This window comes from Oncorhynchus kisutch, unplaced genomic scaffold, assembly GCF_002021735.2.
Source record: "Oncorhynchus kisutch isolate 150728-3 unplaced genomic scaffold, Okis_V2 scaffold1653, whole genome shotgun sequence".
In the NCBI taxonomy this organism is placed as follows: domain Eukaryota; kingdom Metazoa; phylum Chordata; class Actinopteri; order Salmoniformes; family Salmonidae; genus Oncorhynchus; species Oncorhynchus kisutch.
The window spans coordinates 40,931-49,127 of record NW_022263598.1 but is presented as its reverse complement, the minus strand read 5'-3'; positions in this window follow the sequence as shown (position 1 = coordinate 49,127).

Below are 8,197 nucleotides of genomic sequence, written 5' to 3'. Positions count from 1 at the left end.
TAACTAGCTAGCCATTTCACATCTGCTACATGTGCTTATGATGAAGTACTGCCTGTGTATTCACACTGCATGATACTGTACTGCCTGTGTTCATGATGAAGTAGTGCCTGTGCTCATGATGAAGTTACTGCCTGTTGCTCATGATGAAGTAGTGCCTGTGCTCATGATGAAGTAGTGCCTGTGCTCATGATGAAGTACTTCCATGTGTTCATGATGAAATACTGTCTGTGTTCATGATGAGTACTTCCTGTGGATTTCTGGCTAGGTCAATCTCAGGTCTCTGATGACAGGATCAGTGTAAGTGGTGTTATTCTAATATTGACAGGTCATAATCAACCTATTGCACTGGCTCTTTCCTACTTCAACTTTCAGGTGTGGTGCAGAGCCATATTTACATGTATGAGGCTTTGGTGTAGTGTACCCTGGGAAGTTGACCTCTGTCTTCTCTTGACATCTCTCTCATTCACAGGTACAGTGGTTGGTGGAGTGATGGGTGCAGTGTTGTGTTTAATGTGTCTCATTGCTGTATTCTGTTTAATATGGCAGCAAAAGAGGAGAAAAGACATCTCTTCCAGGTAGAGAGAAAAACTATTACCTTGAAACTGAACAGTTACTCTGAATTGAATGTGATTTGACTGCCAGTTGTTTACTAGTTGATCTCTTATCTGATGTAGAAAACCCCCAGTTCCTGACCCTGAAATCATCAGAACTCCCTTAAAGACCCCACCAACATCCAAACAGTAAGATGCTCATTCTAGAGAACATTTAAGGGATCATGATGGATACCTATTTGAAAGAACACAATTACATTTTGAGAATATGCGCTATACAGGTTAAAACACATTCTTCATGATTAAATCATTATAATAAAAGAATAATGAATACGATGATGTGGTTCTTGTCATTACATTGTTTATTTTGATTTATTTCAGTTTCACACCAACCTCCAGTCCATCACACATGTGAGTATCTCTTCAACACTTTTAAAAGCTTTTTAAGATAAATAATAATTATAACAACAACAACGAAATGTTTGATTTTTCTGGTCACAATCAGCTCAACAATCAAGCGTAGGATGACTAAGAAGTAGGTTTACCTACTTTCATAGTCTCTTAATGTTTCTGTAATCTCTCTCATTGAGCAAGACATTTGGGAATGAAACTCGGAAATGTGTTTCTGTGGTGTGTGTTTCTTGTGGCTACATTGTCTGTTTTGATCCCTTTCAAACCAAGTTCTGTCACAAATGTGAGTATTTTTACAACTTTATTTGATTAGCCTGATAGAAAGCGTGAAACAGACAATATGGAGAATGTTACAAAATCTTTTAGCGTCAATTAACAAAAATGTAGTGGCTTTTAGGGCCCCCTAGTGGCTGGGGGCCCTAAGCAACCATTTATGTCACCTAAAAACGGCACTGACTGTCACTAATATAGGATACTCCATTCAATCAATATTTAAATGGCCTTCTTTTATACAGAATATCTCCTGAGAGACCAAATGACCTGCAATGTAGAAGGTGAGCTGAAATAATCATAAATAATGATAAAGATGCAGTCAGAATAAATATCTATGCCATTCTGTTGTATCTTTCTTAGGAAACTTTTAGAGAGTGACGAGAACTGAGGGACTACCATACTGCCTCACACACATCGGTTTATATCCATAGGCATTGTGGGTACTGAATAGTGGACTGAATGGCTGACACACATAGGCCTGCTGGTTATTGTATATCTAAATACAGTCTGTATGTAAATATATTTTGTAGTTGATTAATGATGAAACATGATAAATCCACACTAGACTTGTTTGTGGTTTTATACTTCACTTTTTTTTATAAATCAAGTGTTGTGATATTATAGTCTACAAAATGTCATAATGTCGACTACTTTCATGGTGTGTGTTTTTGTGTGCGTGTTGTTTTATTTCTTCAATTTTTATAAATCAAATGCTGTAAGATACTCAATGTTGTGATGTCCTTTGTTGTTGTGTGTGTTTGTTTTCAACTTTTCCAAATAAAATGTTTAAACAATGCTGTAATGTATGTTGTGACATCGCTTGTTATACAACGTGTCAAATCTGCTGCTGGCAATTCTTCAAGAGTGAATTGTCTTTGATTCTTCTGCAACTCAAAGAGACCAACCAAAAACACACACAAGTGCCACTAGGGGTCGCCTAAATATAATTTTAGAGAGAGGTTGAAACGGGATTGATCCTGTAGTTTTACAGCGCTCATGCAGGGTTAGCCTATAGACCCTACATTTATAATAATCAATGTATTTTGGGGGGGAATTGTATAGCCTACTTATAGAGAGCAATACTAATGGTGTATTTTTGTAGGCACTAACTCTGCCATTGTTCATTGGGAAAAGACGATTGGAAAATGTATGGACTTTTTGTAAGGTCTTTCGATAAAGGCTGAAAATAAGGTCTGTGGCAACACAGGCTTAGGAGATCTTCTACGTTTTGTACTATGAGATCATCTTCCTCAGATAACATAATTTTTTGTGATTTTGAAGGATTTACGTAATAATAAAAACACAACACATGATCTTAATGAATTATGAAGCCTTCATGTTAATAACTGACTGATCATGAATCAAAAAGCAGTCATTTGTAAATGTAGCACATGGAGAAACTTCCTCCTCAGCAGGGTCATTGTGAGGTCACTTCCATTTTAATACCAGATACCAAATTCCAATTCTAATTCCAAATTGATTCCTAATTCCTAAATTCCTAATTGAAAAGCATTGAAGAGAATTGGTCTTGGAATTTCAGTGTACTTCATGTATTGACTGGAATTGACCCCAACCTTCTGCCTCAGCTTTAAGTGTCCCGCTTGCATTGCCTCATTAGCTTTTGTCATGTGTCGTGGAAATTTCCTCTATTTACCTAATCATGAGCACAAACCACACACAAGTCAGAGTTAGTTATCAAAGTCCATCTTTAATTATATGAGCTCTATCACAACCCTGTGACTCTCAGATGAATTCAGTGTCTAACCATGAATTCTCTGAGAGCCCCTTACACATTGCAACTGAGATACTTTAATAGCAAAGAACACACGTAGTCAGACAGCATAGACATAATACATCGTTCAGCTTTGTCTCCCTACTCAAACCCAGAAACATAAACCAATCCTCCATATCAACAGGCATATATCAAATTGTCATTTAGATACAACCAACTCTAAATACAACCAATCCTGGACAAGCTCACGGAGAGGAGAGTGAGGCTATAGGTTAAGATAAGAGGGAGCATGAGAATGATTCCAGACACTGCCATCCTCCTCTCCCCGATGGGAAAAGTAGGGAGTGGCTGGCACACAGACACAGTGGAGCAAAAGATATGTTTACACATGATGAGACCTTGACCTCTCCCCTCTCTGCGGCCCATGCAACTTAGTCTTGACATAGAACAGATACTGCAACCTCGCCACAGTATTATACAAAAATAACATTCTGATGAGAAGTAACTTACAAACATATGATAAATATAAAACATCTTACCTATGTTACCCACCAATTCTGATTATTCCCCAACACATGACATGGCCCTCTTTGAGTATAGTGAGCACCATCCCCCCCCCCCTCTCTCACCACCTCTCTTCCCCCTACACCCAGGCTCTGTTATTGCAGGTCATCAATTCCTAGAAGAGTCTCTCTCCTGATGGCCAGGCAGTGTGAAGAGAGAAGGTTTCACAAGAGAACAAAGGAACCTCTTCTCCATGAAGAGGTTCTCCAAAAGAACTTGAGAACTGAACAATGTCCATGTTTTGGAGAATGTGTACACGGTCGGGAGAGAATCCAGCCACGACTGGTCCATTTCGTTTAATGTTTGTGAAACTCATGAGACAATACAGTCACATTACCATAACTCTGTTTATACAAGAGCTCAGTTGTGAGGTTTGCATCTAATTGTTGTATAAAATGAATGAGTAAAGATGAAACTATTTGTGAAATTAGGTAAAGTGATTATAAACTGTTTAATGAAGGAAACTCCAATTCCCTTTGGAGTTTAACTAAGTCATAGGCCTCCCCCATGAGCACAGACATTGACCTGGCCTCATGGGACAGCCCTTTTCTGCTGTTACGAATATAACCCCCACCTGAAGGATTTCCCAGCAGACCAGTACCTCGATCACAGAGGGAGCTAAGGTTTAAGAAGATTGCTGAATCTTTTAACCATACCACGTGGTTAAACTCTGACACTATCGAGCCGACAGAATAAGAGCTACTCTTCAATACTAATTACTAGTCTGCAACTAGAAATTATGTACCCGTGAATGCGAGGACCGACAACCGCCGAAACATCTTTTCTATAAGAATGTTTCTGAATGGGACTCTGAAGTATCCATTCTAACCACGGAAGAGAGCGAGAGGGCGGACAAACTTTCCAACAGAGATCACGACAACACACTGAGCTTAAATATATATATTGATTGCAACTATTCCCGAATGAGTGAGCGTTCATGTGTAAAGGATTAGCATTTCAATTAATATAATTATCAAGTGTGTAGTGACTCATTTGCATAATTCCCACCTTTCTCAGTCTACACCCACTTCCCTATTGTCCACCAAGCCGTAATATTGGTTTATCCCACTAGGAAAACTCCCCTATCATTTCCTTGTAACCATATGTACTACTGTTTGTTTATGCATTACTGTGATTATTTAGTTAGTTAATAAATAAATGATTGAGTCAATTGATGTATGGATGATTCATAGTGAAGACTGGGTTCGTGCAGATAACCAACAATTTACGACGTTTGGAATGAGACTAACGTAAGGTAAAGAATAATTCATTAATTAGAAGACTAATTGATCAGATATTAAAATATCGTATTGGATGAGATATAGCCTTGTACACTAGCCCCAGGGAAACGACTTCAATCACAGAGCCCATGGTCCCCAGTAGGAGTAGGCACTGGTGAAAATGCACTGTGTGACCCAGCCAGAACCAAGACACCCTCCGTGGGGATAGAAAAGCGTGATATGCGAGTAAGTCTAGCTCAAGACCCAGAAACAGAATGCAATTAAATGGAGTTAGACAACTATTTTTCTGGTTTCTTATGAAGCCTAGAGACTGAATACCAGACAGTAGCATGGATGTGTGTAACTGCTCCTTCAACTGTGCTGCCAACAGCCAATCGACTGTAAAAGCCCGGCTAGTGAGCATTCTGAATTTGTAGGCTCTGAGGTGCTTGCTGGGTGCACATACATAGCATTCGGAAAGTATTCAGACCCCTTCCCTTTTTCTACACTTTGTTACTTACAGCAGAGGTGGCCAACTCCAGTTCTTGGGGCCTGATTGGGATGGAGAAAAAGTGTGACACCAAACACAGCTGATTAATCAAATTGGATTCTAAACTGAAGATCATGATTAGGTGACTATTGGCATCAGTTAACGCAGCCTTGTTCTAAAATTGATTAAATACCTTTTTTTCCCCCTCATCAATCTACACACAATACCCCATAATGACAAAGCAGAAGAAAAAAAAAACATATGTTTTACAAAAAAAAAATATATATGCGTATTTACAAAAGTATTCAGATCCTTTGCTATGAGAATCGAAATTGAGCTCAGGTGCATCCTATTTCCATTGATCATCCTTGAGATGTTTCTACAACTTGATTCGAGTCCACCTTGGGTAAATTCAATTGATTGGACATGCCTGCTTCTGGAGACGGAAGGATATGTCCTCCCTCAAAACGGGCATGAAAAGCATTGAGCTTTTGAGGGGTGCGAATGCCCTTCACTCCTGGGATTACCCGGTTACAGAAATTGGAAATAGTAATGGAGTTGCCAAGCTAGGAAGTTTAGCATGATAGCCGACGTTAGCCAGGAGGCATTTTAGTCTAAATGAGGCTAATTAACTAAATCGGTGGTTGACCGAGACAGACACGCTCTACCACAAAGGGACAGTTTAGTTGGTGCAGAAAAGACATTCTGAACTTTGAAGGCCGAGACTAGGCACCAATGACACCAAAAGTATAACTTTACTTATGTAATAATTACTATTACTTAAATTGATACTCAAGATTTACTCAACCAAACACACACCATAAGTCTACTTTTTCATCACTTTTTACTACCACAAGACCTCATTCACCTTACAAAGTTCAACACGTGCTGTCATTTTGAAATGGAATGAGGTTAAATAAATGAAGGATAAAATATTGCAGACAAAGAAAATAACTGGACTTATGTCATATTTTGTGAGAGAAGTGAACATTATCTATAATATGTTCCACTCTTCTATTTAGTCTTTCAATAAGTAAACAGCAGGTGGTCTTGATAAAGCCACAATCTGGAGTTTGTGTTTCAGCCCAATGATAGCTACATTCGCTGAGGGATGGGGATGGAGAAAGGTAACATTACAAACATGGATACCGCAATAATACAAAAAAATGGAATACATTTGGTTAGTGTTAGAGTTGATTGAAACTAACCATAACCTGCATCAGTTCTACACTTGATAAAAAGCACTCTTCAGCCTTATGGTGGTGCAGAATCTATCATTGTTTGTGTCTAAAGAAGGAAGTGGACCTGTTGATGTGTCTGTAGCTGATCATAAGACCTCTCTGTGGTGAGAGCTCTACAAAGACCCCAGTCACAAAGACCAAGATGCACTAGCAGAGGTGTAACACAAATACAAGCTAGACAACAGCAGCACCTCCTATGCTCAGCTCTCAAGGTCCATAACTAGTCAACCCAAGTTTTACTTTGTTTCTCTATTGAACAACTAACATTGGATAGACGTTGAGTTCTGTACTCGGTCTGAGCAGACAACATTGAGTAAGTAATGTGTGGTTCTGCAGTTGGCCAGTATGTTTGTATTCAGGCTGCTTCTGCTTCTGGTGCTGTGGGATGCAGTTAGTCAATAAGAAATCAACTTCACTACTAATGCTCAATCTGAAAACCATGAAACAGGACACTCAATCTGTTTCCCTTCATGTTGGCAGTGGCTGAAATAAAGACATCCTTCTGCCCAACCCAAACACTTTGTGAATATGTTTTTTAAACATATAAGATAGAGTGATAAGTGGGGGGAATGACTGTCAAGTGTAATTTCAGACCAACCATAATGCAGAGGTGTAAAGTACTTAAGTAGTACTTGAAAGTATTTTTAATTAAGTAGTTTTTTGTGGTACCTGTACTTTACTATATTTATTTTTTACAACTTTTACTTCACTACATTCCCGTTTCCCATTATAAATCAGACCTGTCCTGAAACTGCACCAGTAGGGATACCAACGCATCCCTACTGGTGCACGTACATTCTGGGCTCTATTTTATAAGTATGTAGGGTTTATAAATGAGGCCCCTGGACTTTATTGCCCTGCTGCAGATTTATTAAAAAGGCATTGGTATTTAAAAGTTAATCATTGAATGATTATAATAATGTTGAATCATAATCACAACAGTTGGTAGGTTCATTTTCTGTTATTAACCTGTAGGACCAAATCTAACCATCACTTACATACACTTGATATAAAACCCCCTCAGTCTTGAAGAGCTGTCAGAAGCTATCATTGTTGCTAGAGCAAGGAAGGTTTATTATATGTGTGGTTGTACTGCAGAGCCCAAGGGATGTATTGTCATTGTGAAAGTAACACAGAACACAGTTACACAGCCGAGAGGAAGTGGTGCCATCACAAGATTATGTGACTGGATACAACCTGTCAAAGGACCATCACTTTGGTTTGCCTTTTGTTCTACTGTTGGTCCGAGCAGAAAATATTGGACCAACGTCTGGTTCTGCAGTGGGTCATTATATGTGGAAGACGTGCCTTGAGGCTTTCTCTGCTTCTGCTGGTGTGGGGTGTGTGATTTTACCAACGCATCCCTACTGGTGCACGTACATTCTGGGCTCTATTTTATAAGTATGCAGGGTTTATAAATGAGGCCCCTGGACTTTATTGCCCTGCTGCAGATTTATTAAAAAGGCATTGGTATTTAAAGGAAATAATTGAGTGATTATAATAATGTTATATCATAAACATAGCACTGGGTAGGTTCATTTCCTGTTATTAACCTGGAGGACCAGATCTAACACTCTATTCCACATCAAGTAACTCATGCAAGCAGTACCATTAGACCTGCCAAGGCAGCAGCTAATGGTTATCCATAATGAATACAAATAACCATCACTTACATACACTTTATATACCCCCCCCCCCCCTCAGTCTAGAGCAGG